General features: G+C 48.5%; 1 protein-coding gene across 7 annotated transcripts in view; it reads left to right on the top strand.

The window, feature by feature from the left end:
* Positions 1-1,769: 1,769 nt before the first annotated feature.
* Positions 1,770-18,803, top strand: part of RALGPS1 (Ral GEF with PH domain and SH3 binding motif 1) — a 286,463-nt gene continuing 269,429 nt past the window's right edge. For 5 of the 7 annotated variants that reach the window (XM_081238238.1, XM_081238237.1, XM_081238236.1 and 2 more), the window contains exon 1: positions 1,770-1,890. The gene's annotated coding sequence lies outside the window, so the exon portion shown is untranslated. Of the gene's footprint in view, positions 1,891-11,302; positions 11,381-18,803 lie in introns of those variants that run through there. The other 2 variants (XM_081238240.1, XM_081238235.1) reach the window with 2 other exon arrangements.

Here is an 18,803-nt window from a genome sequence, read left to right as displayed (position 1 = left end):
AGTCCTGTCCTCAGTGCCTGCCGTAGCATCTGGCACGTAGCAAGTAGTACATAAATGCTTGTTAAATGGACAAATGAAATAAAGGGTGAGTGCCCAGTGACTGATTTGAATCTATAAAATGAGAAGGTTGTTGGATCTGAGGTCCCTTCATTATAAAATATTTCAACACTTTACAAAGTCTCTGACACCTGTGTCTTTAGCCTCATAATGATTCTTCAGGGTAGGTGGGGCGGCCTTTGGTGTGCGGAGGAGAAAATGGAAGCTCAGAGAGGGTGAAGGAATTGCCCAAGATGGAGCTATGGGAGACACAGAGGGCTCCTCAGGAGTCTTTTCTCACAGCCCGGGCTGCCTTGAGGTGTGGTTTCTGACACACATTGGAAGAATCACAGGTGAGATAGGGAAACAGGGATTCATGGACAAAAGGTACTTGTAATAGTTTCTCTTGGTTTTAGTTGTTTTAATGTTCCTGATAATTGAATTTGAAGAGTTGTGTTCAGTTTGGGGTGATGGGTTTAAGGTCTGCTTTCATTCTAGGGACCAGGAAACCCTGATCTTTCTTATAAATAGCGAAGGTATGGGATTGATGCATGTGCTGATTAGTTGATAACTAAGATTAGAATTTGTTCTTTCTGGGAAGCTTTTTGATAAAATTAGAAGTTACTTGCTGATTGATATGTAGCATTACTTTGCTGTTTTCAAAAGATGCTGGTTGCGTCAGTTAGCCTATTTCTCTAATTTATCTCTGGGTATACCTGCCACGGGGCTCTTCTGCAGTGAGCATTGCTGTGGCCGTTGTGCTCACCAGTTGTAGTGTCAGTCTGATCTGAAGGTTAGAGATCGTTGAGTCCACGCTTCCTACTCTCCACATGAGGATGGGGACTTTGCCAGGGTTTCATACTCAGGCGTACTGATTCTCCACCTGTAAAACCCATCCATTTGTATGTTGCAGTTTCTCAGTAGCTGCCTGCAGGTCATGTAACGTTGCTCATAGACCATGTCCATGAAGAAGCATTTCTCTCTGATGAAAACCTCAGCTTCCGGGTCCCCTGTTGAATCTACAGTGTGACTGGGGAAGAGGAGCTAACACCTGACTTGGTGTCCAGCACCGGTATTCGGTGGTGGTGGCTGGCTGAGAAAAGGCAGTGCCTCTTGTGGTCTGCTAGCAATATGCGTGTTGATCTTAGGGGGTTTCATCATGATGTTAGGGGGCTGAGAGGTTATTGGAACCTACTTTTATCAATATAACCAGTATACTTGTGGAACAGAGAGAGCAGCCTGGTATTGTAGGAGGATCACTGGGTATGAAGCCAGAATGCCAAGTGTGTCACTTTGCTCTGACACCTGCTTTCCAAGTAAATAGGAATATCCCCAGTGTGTGTGCATCCTTTCGTTAGTGGGAAAGCCCCATTTTTTTTTTTTTTTTGCGGTACGCGGGCCTCTCACTGCTGTGGCCTCTCCCATCGCGGAGGCTCCGGACGCACAGGCTCAGCGGCCATGGCTCACGGGCCCAGCCGCTCTGCGGCACGCGGGATCTTCCCAGTCGTCCCCTGCGTCGGCAGGTGGACTCTCAACCACTGCGTCACCAGGGAAGCCCTGAAAGCCCCAGTTTTAAGATCTGAGGTTGCTTTGTGAGGGTTGCGTCAGAGTAAAGAGAGCTCGATGTTATTCAACTCTTGTACCAGTCACGAAAGGCAGCCTTATTCCTTGTTCTTCCCTGTCTTCCAGACCTGCCTGCCTGCCAGCCCATCTGTCCATCCGCCGTCCATCCATCCAGTCCTTGTTCAGGGCCTGCTGAGCGCTAGCATTGTGCCGAGTGTGGGGCTGCAGTAGAGGAAAAAGACAAGTCTGGTCCTTGCTGTCGTTTGGCTCGCAGTCTAGTAGTGAAGTTAAGTGAGTATAAAAATAAGGACAAAACCCGTAACAAATAAGTGTACCAAAGATTAATTACAGCACTGACAGTGGCTGTAAAAGAAGAGTACAAGGTGTTCAGAGGCCATAAACCAGATGGGTGGTCAGAGACAGCTTCCCAGAGGAAAGAGGAGTTGGAGTTAGCAAGGTGAAGAGGTGGCGGCTGCATGTGCCGTGATCCCAGGTGGGGCAAGGGTGTGGTGAATTCGCGAAGTCACACAGCCGGGGTGGTCAGAGCCCTGAGCGTGAGGGGACTCTGCAGCGCTCACGGCCCAGTGGTCAGGGCATTGCTTTCTTGACCTGTGCTGGAAACGCCCGACAGAGTCTGTCGTTGCTGACTCTTCTTTTTCAGAACTCCCATCTATCGCCAAAAGCATCTGTTACTGAAACATTACCTGCCATGGTTTCCCAGATAGCAGTTCGCCTTGTTTTTATTGCTTTAAAGATTGGTTGCTTCCTTTGCTTCTTGAGGGGGTGGAAGAACACCTTGATCTCATTAGTGGTTTCACTCATGAAGTAAACACTTACTGAGCGTGTAGCTGGGCCTGGCACTGCAGTCCTTGCCCTCAGGAGCCCACCAGCCGACAGATGGGAGTAAATAAATGACGAGGATGTTGTGTCGGGGCTGGTAAGTAGTGGAAGTGGAAGCTCATGGCACCAAGTCAGACTCACAGGATCTCAAAGATAGATGTTCTGTGTCCCAGGTGCAGGGGGACACAGGCAGAGGAAACAGATAACAGGGGTCCAGAAGCAGGACAGAGCATGCTGCGGCTCGGGTGTGGTGAGCTGTGTGGGGTTGCAGGAAACAGGTCAGAAAGGTGGTTTGGGGTCAGACCTCCGAGGGACTCACAGGCAGCGCTTAGGAGTTCGGACGTTCTCCTGTGGCCGGTGGAGATTTGTTCCAGAGTTATAGGAGGAGAGAAACTCCTTCAGTTATACTCCTGGTGTGGAGGATGGGTGGTATGGGAGGAGACTGGCATTTGGGAGATGGGTGAGGGAGCCATGGGGATGGAGAGGAGAAGGTGGGTTCGAGAGAAACCGAGGTAGAGGCCTCTCTCCTTGGAGATTTAGCGGATGGGAGGGAGGGCGGGCAGTGCCAGGGTTTCTCACTTAGTGATGTGAGGTGCCGGACAGTCACAGGATAAGGAACGTGAGAGGAGTGTTGAGTTGGGAGGGGAAGTTGTGAGTTTGGTTTTGGCCATTTTGAGTTTGGGACGCCTGTGGGACAGCACCTGGCAGCTGGCCTGCTCGCCTGGAGCTCAGAGAGAGGTCTGAGCCAGAGCAGAATCCTCCGTGGTGTTTGTGGGAGAGAGGCTGGTCATCTATGTGTTGAAGGGTTTTCACAGGTGGTTCTGACGCCTCACTGGTCTGGAGAGAGAGCCGTGGCCCTTGGGGAGGTGGGAGTTACTCAGCAGGGTTATGAGTAGGGACCAGAGGTCCTGGCTGGACTGCTGGGGGCGCCCAGTGCGCGGCCGGGGCACAGTGGGAGAGCTGGGGGAGGAGCGGCCTAGGAAGGTGATGCTGTGGGAATTGGTGGGGGCGGGATCCCCTCCAGCTCTCTCCCCGCAGGGCCTCTGCCCCTGCCCCCCGGAAGCTGAGTGCTTTGGTGCCACCCCCAACCCCCTTATTTTCCCTAACAGCGGAGCCATTCCCACATGAGAGAGGTCGTTTTAATGACCTTTGCTTCCGTGTGTGTGTGTGTGTGTGTGTGTGTGTGTGTGTGAAAGACTCTGCAGAGGAGGCTCTGCATCCAGCCTCTAAACCCTTCAGCCTCTCTCAGAACCTTCTCGAGAAATCCACCCCGCCTTCTCTTGCTGGCCCTTCGGACTGAAATCTCTGGCTCCTGAAGCAGGAAAGTTGGGGCCCCATCTGGCATTCTTGGGGTTCAGGGTGGGTCTGCAACCTCAGTGGGAAGGGGATGTGTCTAGATCCCAGGAAAGGCAGCTAGCAGACATGTGGGAGGAAGTTCTGAAGGTGAGAAACCACTGGGCCTGGACCAATGTGGTGTGGGAGCCCTGTGACTTGGGAGTGCATCCTTGGTCCCCCATGTGTCCTGAGCTTGGATAACAGGGAAGAGCCTGCTGTAGAATTTCCAGAACTTACAAGTAAGGTCTTAGAGTTATAAGAGGACCTGAGATCTACTCAGACGGCTGGTGGAGGGAGGGTCCAAAGTTGTCAAAGTGGAGTTCTATCCCCCTGGTAGGACAGAATGCCTCAGATCAGCTAACAGAACCTGGGGAAGAGCCTTTAATCTGAGAGAGCCAGTGGGAGACTGATCGGTGATCCAACATGTCTGTTGTAAGTATCACCCTGAACCCAAAGACCTAGGAGTGTAGGGCGGAGGCAGAGACCCGCTTACCACTGACCCTGGTGCTGAAAGCCACAGCTGAGGAGCAGTGAGACAGGATCAGGGATACCTGGAGGGAAGTAGCTGTCCTTAATACCAGGGCCAGCCATCCTGGTATGAAGCCGTTTGTTCCTCAGGAAAGGAAGAAGAAAAGGGATTAATGTTTGTTTAGTTGAGAAAGCCCAATGCTTAGTCCAAGAGAAGGGAATAGATGGATAGATGGGAGTGCATGTACCTTACGGGACATAACATGTTCAGCTCTGTGGGACGGAACATAAAGAAATGGTTGAGAGTAGGGGGTCAGACTGAGCTGGGTTCAAATCCCGCCTTTGCCCAAGGGCTTGCTGCCATAGCCAGGGAGGATACTCTTATCGACTGTGTGTCCTTGGATAAGTTATCTAACTTCTTTGGGCCTCAGTTTTCTCACTTGAAACAATACCCAATGATAATAATACCCATCTTGGAGAATTATTGTAAGGACCAAGTGGTACATTCCTATGGGTAAGGTGCTTACCAAAGTATCTGTCACAGAGTATTGCTTCAGTAAATGACAGTAGTCATAGTGATGATGATGGTACCATCATCAGCTGAGGACCTCTGCAGGTATCTCCACTGGACTAAACCCCACCCATATAGCAAGAGTGTGAAATAAAAAACTTCAGCAGTAACAGGGTCAGCCATGTGAACATCGCCTACGGGCGGGCAGGAGCACTGAGAGGATAAGGATGACAGTGGAGCATCACAGGAAAGTTTACATGATGGAAGGTGAAAAAGCCCCAGGCCCAGGCACCTTGGTCAGGGGAGTGTTATTGACTGTGAAGAAGCGAGGCAAGAGGATTCTGGGTCAACAGCTGGAGGTGATGAGGAGCAAGTAGCACATTAGCCTTAGTCTTTAGTGACGATAGAGATTGGCACCACCTCTTTCACCTCCCTCAGTGTTCGGTGGGCACTGGGGGAGGTGGCATGAGAGGTTATTTACCTCAGGTCTGTTTGTCAACTCCACATAGTCTCATTTTTATGAATAGGCTTATTACAGAGTAGCCTCATATTAAATGTTTTGCATTGATACGAGGAAAATCAATGAGTCAATCAATCAATTTCTGGCTCTTTCCAGGGAAGTCTAAACGTAGTAATAGTGACAATACTCTATCTCCAAATATTGGTAAAGATTTAATGCAATTCCAATGATACATTTTATGAAACTTGATAACATAGCGATCTTCATCTGGAAAAATAGATTGGTAAAAAAAATTTTAAGGCAGTGAAATGGCCTCTTTCTTCCAGATTCTGTTTGTTTCAGCGAATGTTTGAGTTGCCTGCTCTGTGTAAAAACAGCACTTGCCCCTTTGTTGGGGGAATACAAAAATGGGTATTTATTGTGATACATATTCTCATATAACCTTTTATCATTCTCTTTATGAGGGAGCCATTTCTGTAGGTTAGGGTATGAATGACAGAGAACTCAAAATAATGAAGACATAAATAAGATTGAAGTTTCGGTCTTATGTGTGAGAAGTCAGGAGGGTAATCAGCTCAGAGTATTGAGCCTACGTGGTCAGAGACCCAGGTTCCTTCTGTCTTGTTCCATCGGGAGGTGATCTTGGGGATGGCTTCTAAGACCAAGGTCACTTTGTGGCCTGAGTGGCTGCTGGAACTCTAGCTTTTGCATGTACATTGCAGCCTTTGAGGGCCACTTTACAGCAATTGCACATGACACTTCTTGCATCCCGTTGGCCTTCTCTTGGTCTTATGGCCACACATGGCAGTAAGGGAAGCTGGGAAATGTAACCTGTATTCAGGGAAACCATATGTCCATCTAAAAACCAGAAGTTCTATTACTGAAGAAGAAGAGGAGGATGGGTATTGGGGACCAGCCTCACCATTACTGGCCCCATTAAACAGATGTGGAGCCTATAAATGGTTGAGCCTTCACAACTTACTATAAGGCAATAATTTATTAATCCCACATGGCACTTGGGTAAAAGCAGGAAAACAGATGAATGGAAAAGAAGTCAGTTCATTGGTAACTTACCCAGGAGCTAAATTCATGAGATATCAGGAGTTACACAGAAGCACGGGAAGGAATGATTATTATGCTGGGGCATTTGGATTTCAATGCTGAAAAGAATTGATAAGCTTAACCACTACTGCAGTGGATTCTAGGTGAGTTTGAGGTAAAGGACAAAAAAATGGAGTTAAAGGTGGGGAGATGTATATTGAATTCCGTAGTAAGATCTAGGAGAGGCAGGTTACTGGACCAGGTAGTAGGGGGAATTAGGAGGGAGAACTTTCTTGTCTACTTGGTATCTATTGGTATGTATAACTCCTGAGTCAGACAAAGGACTTTATTACCAGCATAAGCATCAGTGTGTGTCAGTTTCCCTTTCCCCAAGTCCCATGGAGGTGACACTGTGGGCCCAGATGGATGCTGTGCCTTGTGTCACACCTGAGAAACACAAGCCTGGGGAACCTGCTGCTTTATGGCAGGCAGTGAGCAAGGCTGCCCTTTGTCCCTGAGGGAGACATTATCGCATCTCTCAAGGTTGCTCTCTGCAACACAACCCTGTGAAATGGCCTAGGTAAAGGTGGTCAGGACCTTGCATTCTTGGCACTCCCAACAAGACAGGTTGGAGTGCCAGAGACCGCGGAGGACTGAGTCTCCCAACAGGTGTTGTCAGGATCAAATGGGACGATGCATGGAGATGCGTGTGCAATGGGAAGCTCTCGGTCAACGCTACCCTGTAGAATGGCTGTGGGCTGCGGAAAGGCAGGCCCAGCCATGACTCGGTCAGTTGGCACAGTCTTTCCACCTGGTGTGCCGTGTCTAGACAAGACTGAAGGTGCAGTGGGGAGGTGGAATGGGAGAGAAAGGCTGCTCTCAGTTGCTTGTGTTTAGCTTTTGCCTCTTGTACACATTTCATACCCAGTACATCCCTGGGGCATGTACTCTGCTAGCTCTTGGTAAATTATTTATAATTCTCTTTTTTCTTATGTATAATCAAATGAAGTCTGTTTCTTGAGCTTAATATTTGTGGTTTTCTTAATTAAAAATTGAGTACAGCGAGTCTTTCTTAAGAAATAGGGTATTTTTTGTTTATACGTATACTTAGCAAAATCCTTGACAATTGGTTCCAAACTAATGAAATTTTAAAACTAGATGATGTATAAAAGTATTATAAAAATGTGGAGCTAAAAGACATTTGAAGATTAGCTCAACTTTCTAGTTTTATACAGGAGGAAATAGGCAAAAGAAGTGAAGACGTTAACTAAAGAGTGGTCACCGTTGATGAGTGATGGAGATGGTGTTGGACCTTAGCTTTGAATCCACCAGGGTAAATGGAGAGGGGACCAAGGGGAGCCCATCTGCACTATTTTTGGATAAATCTCAGGCCAGGTCTCATCTGTCCTCATTCAAGAGTGAACAAATAGAAAAATTAAATTAGAGAGGACCCACTGAAAAGATCCAGCAGTATAAAGGGAAATAAACAAGGGTGCAAAAAATAGAGAGGATCAGGCTTTGGGAAAGAAGTTTCCAAACTTTTACTCAGTAAACTGAAGTAAATTTCAAACATCATCTTCTTTGTCCTCTCAGACAAGTTATAGATGCTATGAAAGACGAAATGATGAGTCAACAGACTGAGGTGAAGCAGGAGCTTGTGGACTTAAAGAACGTGGGGAAATAAATCACGCATGCCAGCACTGAAATTACTGGCACTGCAGAAATTCAAGGTGTCAGGAGGAGGACAAACTGCCAGTTTCACAAGGGACAAGAAAGCAACAGAGGAGACCGCAGATGTGGATGATGGACCAGACTGGAGACCAGAGCAAATCCTCAATTTTCCTGAACCGAAGAAGGACCTGAATCCATAAATTATAAGGGCTCATCATGAACCAGGCAAAAGTAACAAAATTAGCTAACACTTCAGATATCCAGGTGAAGTTTTTTTGTTTTTTGTTTTTGTTTTAATTTCAAGGATAGTGAGAGGATACCATTAACATTCTGGTAGAAGGAACCTTTAAATCCAAGAAAAAAAAAAACTAGGCTAGGCTCAGGCTTGTCTACAGCACAGGTGCCAGAGGCAGTGGAGCAGTACTCATCGAGTTTTGAGGGAAGGGTTGTGACCCAAGAATTTCATACTTAGCCAAGTTTTATTTCACAGTTGATGGCAACAGAAATTCATTTCAGTCTTACAAGGACACACCTTGAGTGTAGCTTTTGCCACCCCCATGCACCATTCCTGGGGGGGAAAAAATCACTGGAAGGCATGGTCCAGTAACTGAGAGGTGAGTCAAAATGAAAGCCCATGAATGGACAAGTCAGAGTAGGAAAGGATTGGCAGTCAGGGTGGAACCATTCAAATATAAAGTTATTTCTAAATGATTGTGATTATGATTATAAAATAGAATACAAATGAATTGATTATGAAAAGAAGATATAACATTAAACCTTAATTAACAGAAAAAGCAGGAATAAAATTCCTGCTCAAACCAGAGATCATGCATGTGAACACAGTCTGTACTCGAGAAAGAACTGTACAAATGCGAGGGATGGAAACATCTCCAGACTTTTTATATATGTCTGTTTCAAAGTTGGGTTGATAGACCCTTTTATTCTTTCTTTCCTGTCATGAGTCAGGTGTTGGGATTGGCATAGTCCATAAGCACGTTCTTTTTATCAGTGCGTTAGCCTCTTGTTGGGGTGTTTATGTTGGAAATAGTATTTCATTGCAGGTAGAAACAGTATGCTATTCGGAGTCAGAAGACCTGGGTTCCTGCTCTGATTCACCTTGGTGTTGTGAGCTTGAAAGAAGCACTGATTTCAGTCTCCTTTAAAAGTGATCGTAATACTTACTTTGTGATATCTTACTGACCAGGATGGCTAAAATGAAAAAAAAAAAAAACAACTATATCAAGTGCTGGCCAAGATGCCGAGCAGCCAGAATGCTCATACCCTGCTGGTGGGAGTGTAAATTTGTTTAGCCACTTTGGAAAACTGTTTGGCATCATCTACCAAAACTGAACACGTACTCACCTTATGACCCAGCAGTTCTGCTCTTGGGCATCAACCCAACAGGAAGGCATGCAAATGTGTTACCACGTGGCACCACTCAAGAGTGTTACAGCAGCACCACCTGTGATAGCCCAGACTGGAGACAATCCCAGTGTCCATCAGTAGCAGAGTGGACAGATGCAGGGTCACCTCCCACAGTGGGAACCTGTGATCAGTATGAGTTCATGAACAACCATGAAAAATGAAAAATGAGGATGAATTTCACAAGCATAATGTTCATTCAGGCACAAAAGGTTGTGTACCGTATGGCTCCATTCGTATAAAGTTTAAACGGACAGAAGTAATCCCTGCTGTTAGAAACCAGAGTGGTGACCACCCTTGGGAGGCAGGTAAAGATCGAAGGGGGTGCGGTGGGTGGTGGGGGGCTCGTGATGTTCCTCCATCTGGGTGCTGTTACACGGGTATGTTCACTTTGCGGGAATCCTTTGACCTGTGCGCTGATATTGTATTATTGTATACATTCTTCTGCACATATGCTGTACTTCCATGTAAAGTTTATTTAAAACTCTGTCAAAGGAAGCATAGCAGTCACATTGCTCTCACTAAAATTATTATTAATAATGAGAAGGAAAGTTTTTTGTATTATAGAATAAAATAATTGAACGTATTTCACCTTTATCTCTTCCTTCAACTGTTTGCATTTGTTTTGTAATGTATAGAACGTGTCGGTACTTGGGAACATGTATTTAATTTACGAATAAACATATGTATGTTAGAGGTGCTTGCTTAATGTTTTCTCAGCTGTTGGGAGTGAAGGACCTGAAAGTTTGATTAGCTGTGACTCAAGGTCGCAACAAAAGGGGGCAGCCCGAGCCGGGCCTGGCTGCGGGAAGCAGGTGGCGAGCGGGGCCCTCAGTCGGTTCGGTCGGCAGCCTGTGTTTGGGTTGCTTTCTTGCTGCTGGAGCGCGAAGTGTGGGCCAGGGGAGGGTGGCCTGAAGCTGGAGAGGGAGGCAGGGCCTGGCCTCTGAGCGCCTTGGGTTCCTGGGGGGAGGGGCTGCGAGGCAGCTCTGGAAGGGGGTGAGCAGAAGAAAGGAACCAGCAGAGGTGGCCAGAGAGGCCGAGGAGACAGGAGGAGGAGAAGCACGAGGTCATTGTTTGAGGCTGCTGATGAGTTTCCTGAAAGAGGGACTGGTGAGCCATGTTGGAGGCTACCGAGAGCTCGGCCACTAGCCTGAGCCTCAGCCGTTAGGCTGCCCTGCTGACCCGAAGTCGGGCGGGGTGTTGCCGTGGGTGGTGGGGAGGAAGCAGCCTGGAGTTCAAGGGCCGAAGCTCTTTGGAAGACTGGGAGAACTGTGGATGTTCTCAGGCCGAGAGAGTGGAGGAGACTGAGGTGCCTCAGGAGACTGAGGAGAGTGCTGGCCCTGGGTCTCCGGTGGACGCCTCTTCCTCAGAGGTGGGAGCGGGGGGGTCAGGAGAAGACGCGGAAGCATTTAGGTTAAAGGAAGGACCCGAAGGAGCCGAAGGCAACTTTCCGCAGTGAAGGAGGTCATGAAGCCGCCCACCTGGCTGTGGGGGGCGGAGGGAGGGGGTGCTTTGGAGGAAGGAAAACAAACCAGCCCCAGGGGCCTCTGCAGGCGCCGGGTGCAGGATGCTTGTCTGTGCCAGTGGGCGGCTGAGAGGCTGCCCCCCGTGCTGGGTGGGCTGGGCACTGCCTCCCTGGCATGCACTCTGAGGCAGGGGTCCCCAGGCGGACCCTCCCATGCTTACCACAGCATGTATCCAAAGCATGGTGGGAAAGGAGAATAGTGACCGAAGAAGTTGAAGTTAATTCCGGTGATCTTAGGACAGGCTCTGCTACCTGATAGGCTAATGATATCACATATTGATCTATGGGGAAGGTTTTTGACATTTCAAAGAACAGATTCAAATCAGATCTTCTAGCACTATAGTCGGTCTGACCTTGCTGAGCCTTGAGAAACAAGTCTTACTGTCTGGAACATCGTGTAAATGGAATTATCCCCCCTACTTTTTACAGCGGCTACTGTTTGGAAAGAGACGTGCTGGGATGGTTTATCCTATTGGCCTGGGATTATGAAGCCCAACATGTGTTCCTGGTAAGTGGGTTCACTGACCCTAGTGACCTGTGCCCTCTTGAGCAGAGAGCCAGGCTGTGGCACCCAGAGGTGCAGCTGGTACGGGTGAGCCGGGTCCTGTTGCAGTCAGAGGAACCTGCTATCAGCGAGTCTGCAGGGTCGAGGAGGGCACAGGGGCTTTCGGGACATCAGGCATCCTCAGTGAGCCACACGCAGAGGGTGTTTTAGGGGCTTCTTCTCGCCAGATGAATTAAGCTCTGGGGTTTTCACCACTGGTTCTTGTATCAAGGGTTTTTTCCTTTCTCTCTCTCTCTGCCTCCTCCTCGTGCAAGACCACTTGTTGCCACCCTGTTTTGCTGTCATCCTTTTGCTCCTGTTGCTCAGAAGACAAACATTCTGTATCGGCCTCCCAGCAGTTGGGGTGACTTGGGCGACCTCCTTTCTCTCAACCTCAGTCAGGTTCTTGTACCTCCCCACAAGCCCCTCCCCTCTCTCTCGGTTCAGCTCCCCTCCTCACTTTTGGCTGTCCTTGCTTCAGACCCTTCATCAGAGAGGGCCGGCTCATTGTGTGAGTTACGCTTGGCCCTGGGAGGATGGGTGAAGGAATATGAAGATATAAGGAATCTTATAAGATTCAAGGCATAAGACTTGATCATCGTCTTCAAGAGACTCTATAATCTACTCGTCAACCCCCTGCCTCCCTCTCCCCCCCGCCCCCCAATTCTTGCTCCCTGAGATTCAGCCCACCTCATCCGGCACCTCTTCCAAGAATGCTTTTCTGCACTCCCCAACTCACTGGAGCACTCCTCCTTTTAAACTGTCCTGACACTTGTTTCAACCCTCTCTCATGGCCCTGGCCACGATCCGCGTTGCATTGTGCTTTTTTGATGTCCCCTGTACCTCCTGCCTTAGCTCCTTGACTAGACTTCAAGCTCTTTTAAGGTAGGGATTGTGTCTTGCTCATTATTGTATTCTGTGCAGTGCCTTGCTCAATGCCTTATACATAGTAGGTGCTCCATAAATTTTACTAGACTGGAACCAACGTGGACTCTCTCATGGCTCCCAGCATCCATCCCCTTTGCAGCCATGGTCCTCAAGTCTTGAGATACCGTAAGATAATAGGGGGAGAGGCAGCGAGTATTTGCCTAGAAGAATCCTAGGAGATTTTATCCAGGTAGGAGCAGCCACAAAAATGCTAAAAGCTGAAATATTACAATATTTTTCAGAGTCTTCTAGTAGCCTTACCCTTCTGTCAACCTACTTTCACAAAGAGGCAGATGGTAAAGTTTCTGATGCTCTCCTGCCAGGGCCCCAGTCTCCCTTCCTTGATATTGCATGATTAACTACAGTGCAAGTAATTCATACAGTGCTTAGAGGAAGCAAGTTCCCTGAAACTTACGTATCGGAGGGATTGGTTCCCCTAAGGAGGATGCTGGAAATAACTGTTGGTTTAAAGGTAAGAGCATATGAGAAAACTGAGACTCAGAGATAAGTAATTTCCCTGTGATCACACAGCAAGTAAGTGTCAGAGTTGATATTTGACTCTAGGTCAATCTAGTTCTAGAAATGCAGTTCCTCTCCTCTGTCTGTGCTTTTGAGGCTGATTAGAGCTGGATTCCACGAGAGTGGCTGCAGCTGCCCACTTGCGTCCTATGCCCTCCGAGGGACTGCCCGATCTTGCCGATCCCAGGGGATCTGGGCGGAATTGCTTCCTGTCCGTGAAGCTGGGAGAGGACTGCCTCTCCCCCATCATCACTAGGGGACCAAAGGGCAGAGGGTCTCCTCCCCACTTCTCAGCAGGAAGATCACAGTTTGCCACCTCATTTCACTTGGGTCCCCTTGAGCAGAGGCTGTCAGGTCATACAGGGCCTCAGGCTTGTCACTGCCACAGAAGCTCGAGCGGTCTGCCATGAACAGGGGCTGTGTGAACCTGTACCCTTCAGCAGGCAAAGACACATGACGGCTTTGTGGGATCTTAGCTGGAGAAAGAGGGAAGCCAGGCTTCACACTTGGAGCAGTGGCTCCTTTGAGGCAGGATGGAAGGAGAGGATGTGTAAGAACTTTACAAGGAGAGAGCTCCTCGGGGGACGCAATTAAAGGGTACCAGAGGCTTGCTGGAACTAAAAAACATGGCTTTCGAATTTAAAATTCAATTTAAGAACTGAAATTGGTGGTTTGGAAGGTCAAGTAGAAGAAATGCCTCACAACCCAGAACAATAATAAAAAGAAATGGAAGTAATGAATTAAAATGTGAGACACTGTCCATGAGGGAAGGCCTTGGAGACCTTATCCAGGGGACCTGCCATGGAGTCATGGGAGTTCCAGAAGGAGAAAAAGGAATAGATGGAGGAGTAATAGGAAAACAATAAAAGAAAATGTCACTGAATTGAAGACAGATTTGATTCTTCACATTAAATGGATCCATTCATCCCATGCAAAGCCCAACACTTAGACCTACTTTCTAGTAAAATTCCTAAACTCCAAGAAGAAAGAGAAAAATCTTAAGAAGTTTTGTAGGAAGAAAGAACAGGCTGTTTTCAAAGGAGAGAGAATTAGGCTCTCATTGGGCCTCCCACATGCAGCCCTGGCGGCCGGAAGACAGTGGTCCGGGGTCTCCAGACTGTTGGAGACAGGGGGCCACAGCCCTCGCTGAGCCAGCCGAGATGTCACTCCTGGTCATTGCAAAAGAAAGACACTTCACATGCGTGAGGACATAAAGCATACGTCATCTGGTAGGTGTGCCTGAGGAAAATGCCCAGTGAAGTTCTCTAACCAAAGGACAGTTAGAGCAGAGATTCTGGGGTGGGGGACATGGAGAGTGCAGGAAGCAGTGAGCTGTGGTGCACCCTTTAGTGCACAGAGATTAATCTCACTGGATATTGCTACTGTGAGTTAGAATTTTTATTGTGTGTTATTAAGAACTTTTAAAATAGAGGAGAACTGTATGGGAAAACATAACAGGCTGAAAATAAAAATTCTAAACCATCTCTGTAAAACCCAAGGCTTTGGGAGAAAGAATGAGAGAGTGGGGAAATGAGTGTTCCACTTTTTTTTTTTTTTTTTTGCAGTACGTGGGCCTCTCACTGTTGTGGCCTCTCCCGTTGCAGAGCACAGGCTCCGGACTTGCAGGCTCAGTGGCCATGGCTCACGGGCCTAGCTGCTTCGCGGCATGTGGGATCTTCCCAGACCGGGGCACGAACCCGTGTCCCCTGCATTGGCAGGCGGACTCTTAACCACTGCGCCACCAGGGAAGCCCAAGTGTTCCACTTTTAAGAGACTTAAATAAACATAGGGCAAATAAAACATAAAGGCATTGTTATTTATGTGTATTACAAAAAAGAGAAATAAAGGTTCAATTTTGACTTTGGGGAATCAGAAGGTGTATTGGTTAGGAATAGATTTTGTTGCATGTAGTGGATAACCATGGAATAACGATGGCTTAAACATATAAGGGTTTATATCATTTCATGAAAAAGTAAAGAGGTTGGTGTGGTGGAATCAAAGTCATCACAGAGCCGCCAGGTTCCTTGTATCTCACTGCTCTTCCAGCCATAGCAGATTGCCGCCTGACTCAAGATGGCTGCTTGAGCTCCAGTCATCACATCTGCATTCCAGAAGCCAGAAGGAGAAAGGGGAGAAGAGGGGTGTGCCCTTTCCCTTTCAGATACTTCTCAGAAGTCTCACACAGCACTAACATTTACATCTCACCGAGTGGAGCTTAGCCACACTGAGCAGCAAGGGAGCATGGAGTGTGCTTAGCTAAAAATAGGAGTTTTCTTGCTGAAGAAGAAAAGGAGAAAGAAAGAAGTTGGAAATCCCTGCCTCAAAAGATCATCACTAGCAGAATGCAAATAAAAACAATAGTTTTCTTTTTTACCTTTTTAAGTGGCAAAATGTTACAAAGATTGATAAAATCCAATGTTAGCAAGTGATTGGGGGAAGTGAGTGCTCCCTTACATTGCTGTTGGGAGTATGAATCGTTCTAACTTTGGGGGAATATAATTGAAAATATTTAATGAGTATTAAATGTCCATATCTGTCAACCCAGCAACAATTCCTGCAGAACTAAAGCACCAATGCAAAAAGCAGTACAAAGCTGTTTTCTGCGCCACTGTTTGTAGTGGCAAAAAAGTGGAAGGAATGGGAGCCCCCATCAGCCGTGTATTAGGCAGTTATTAAAAAGGATCCAGCTCTCTCTGTCTTGACATGAGGGAAGCCCATGACACATTGTTAGGTTTAAAAAACAAATTGCAGAATAATGTCTCCAGCAGTGGTTGCAGACTGGTGGCCAGTAATAGTGTGTGCCAGGCGAGTGCTAAGTGCTTTACATTATTCTCTTCTCACAGTGAACTTACAAAGAAAGGACTGTTAGATTGCCTCTTTTCAGAGGATGAATTTGAAGCACAGAGACTAAGTGACTTTCTTAACGGTGACCTAGCCAATAGACACTGGACCCAGGATGTTACCAGGTCTTCATAATCTGAGCTCTTACTAACTCTGCTACTCTATCCAAGGAGCACTGTCCAGTCTCTCTCTCAGATGCCTTGTATGGCCAGTTCAGTGCTTTCCAAATGTTCAGAATGGAAAGCTTTAGGTGGCGTAGTTGGCCACAGGCCCCATCTGTCTTTATTCTGTGACACCTGTAGCTTCGCCGTGACATCATCTGCTGGGCCCCCCAGGCGTTTGAGGGTACAACCTTGGGTTCTGGTCTAGTCCCACTTGTTTACAGGTATTTATGTTGCTTGGCACAAAGGCTTGGAGGCGTGTACTCCTGGCTGCCCACTGTGATTGCCTTAGGTGGGTGGAAGGGGGTCGGCATTGGGGGAAGGTGGTTTCATGGCTTTTTATTTGTACATCCCTCTTGGGTTTGGCTTATGACAACAAAGATATGTTGCTTTTGTAGTTTAAATAGGAAGTCCGATAAAGTATAATTTAGAGTGATGAAATATCAAGAAACAACCCAGATAAATTGCTGCACCTTCCTTTTTGTCATTTGTTTCTTTTGAGATTGCCTTTATAAACATCTGTAAGCAAGGAGACTTGAGTTTTCTTTTTTATAAGACGAAGTTTTAGGACTTCCCTGGCAGTCCAGTGATTAGGACTCCATGCTTCCTCTGCCGGGGGCCCAGGTTTGATCCCTGGTCGGGGAACTAAGGTCCTGCATGCTGTGTGGCATGGCCAAAAAAAAAAAAAAGATGAAGGTTTAGGCTGTCAGTTGTATTAGCATTGACCTCTCATTCTTGAACCGCACATAAATAGGCATCAGCAGTGGTCCTCCCTGATCAGGAGAAAGGCTCTGCCCTATCGTAACCTCAGAGTCAGAGATGGGAAGCATGTGAAGTGGGGCTGCTCAGAAAAGGGTCTGTGAGCCGCAGAAGCCGTGGGCCGCTCCTGATGCTGCCTGCGTGACCCTCTCGCTGGAAATCTTGGGGAGGCAGCTGAGCGTGGCCACAGCCGTGACCGTCCAGGGAGGACGAACGTAACTCAAGACAAATAGGACGAGCGCTAAGAAGAGTCTGGGTGCTCCAAAAGCCTGTAGGAGAAGGACACAACATAGTCAGGCGTCACAGAAGGGGTCTCAGAGGACGTGACATTGAAAATGAGGCTGGAAAAGGGCAGGAAGGAGCGGGGAGGAGAGGAGGGACGAGGATGGTTCCAGGGAGAGAACCAGCCCCTGAGCACACCTGGCTGCGGGGGGGACAGCACGGTGGGCGTGGCCACCAGCCACTCTACCGCCCTTCTGGCACCTGTTCTATCTAGTGTGCACGTCTCTCCTTCCTTGGCTGGAAGCCCCTTCCAAGGGGCTGGGTTGGGGAGGGGCCTGCAGAGGCATGCACTGCCCTGTCCCCCCAGGGTAGTGCCTGTGACTCAGTGGGTTGGGTACCTCTCAGCCCCCTTCCTTCCCTCACACCAGCTTCCCTCAGTGACCTTGCCTACCGACCCTCTACTGCGAGGACCACGGCCCTGACCACCTGGGATCAGGGCTGGAGGGATTGTTAAGGCAAGTCCCACCCACTTTTCACTGAGGCCCCTCCTGGGTGGCAGCTTCTACCTGAGCTGAACCTGAGCCCAGAGCGTTGCTGCTTCCCCTGCCCCCACCCCAGGAGTTTGCATCACTTCTCCCTGCGTCCCCCACCCTCCCCAGTCCTGCAGGGGTGCTCTCCTTGAAGTCCCTTTGTGCAGTCCATGTGCCTGGGGGTGCTGATGGGCCCCTTAAGCATCGCCGTCTTGCCCTGAACTTGCCCCACCATGATGTAGTCGGCTGGGGGAGTAGTTCATTCATTTTTACTGAGAACACAGCAGAGTGCTGGGTACTGTGTTGGGAACTGGGAATAAAATAACAATGTTTGAGCACTTACCCCGTGCCAGGCGCTGTGATCAACACTCCACAGAGGTGGCCTCAGTTCAGGAACTTAATGCATATAAAACGCTTAGACAGCCGCCTGGTGCCCATCACCACTCCCGAGTGCCAGCTGGTGCTATTAGTTGTCCTTGCCATAACCACACGAGGGGAGGACAGTCCTGTATCTCCACGCAGAAACTCAAGCTTAGAGGGGCACTTGCCTGCTGTCACATAGGACTCAAACCTGAGCTCTCCGAGGGTGAATGTGTAGGTGTGACTCTCGCCTTCCAGAGCTCATGGTCTAGCAGGGAGATGCCCGGCAAGAGCACTTTCTTGTCAGAGTGCCGGGTACAGCGGGCTGAGTGAGGGCACACGGAAGAGGGGCCAAAGGATGGGGGAGAGGGGGAGACTATTCCAGGCAGAGTCCTCGCTGAGATCAATGTCACTTCCTCATCACTTGTGGGATGTCTGTTTCCTCTGGGCTTTGGCGAGGAGGCTCCGGTTTGGTGGTCTGTGCACGTGCTCAGTTAGCGGTTAATCATTTGAGGGCCCGGATATGGCTGCCCCTCCCAGCCAGACTCCTGGGACCTCGTCCTCCAGGCACTCCCATTGGGGAAGACCCCTCCACCTCCAACCACTGTGTGACCTGAGGTCCTGTCACTCTGTGAACCCCCAAACTTCTTGGGGACACACGTGCAGATGGCCTGGGTTATGGCTCTGTGTTGCCCACCCCGCTTCTCACTCCATTTCTGTGAGTACCTTCAGCTGCCCCGTAGAACTGCTCCGTTGCAGTTAACACAAAGGAACGAAATGTCATCATAGAACTATGATTGAAGATCCAAGCTAAATAAATCCCACCGTGACCATGCTACCCCAACAAATCAAACTGTTTATGTTGCCCATTTCGTTTCCAGTCCCTGTCCACAGGGCAGATAGGTTTTTATACAGTTATTGTGTGTCTTGCCTCTTTTTTATTGATAACCTTGAGGGGATTGGAAATGAGATTGATCAGTTAGGAGGTGGCCACCAGGTGGCGCCAGAGCACCAGACATCCGACTCCAACCTCCTACGTCTGATCCCTGCCGGTGGGAGCATCCGTCA

This window comes from Mesoplodon bidens (assembly GCF_964165515.1).
Source record: "Mesoplodon bidens genome assembly, chromosome: 6".
Classification (NCBI taxonomy): Eukaryota; Metazoa; Chordata; class Mammalia; order Artiodactyla; family Ziphiidae; genus Mesoplodon; species Mesoplodon bidens.
Note: the sequence above shows the minus strand (reverse complement) of the source record. Positions and strands in the feature narration are given on the sequence as shown.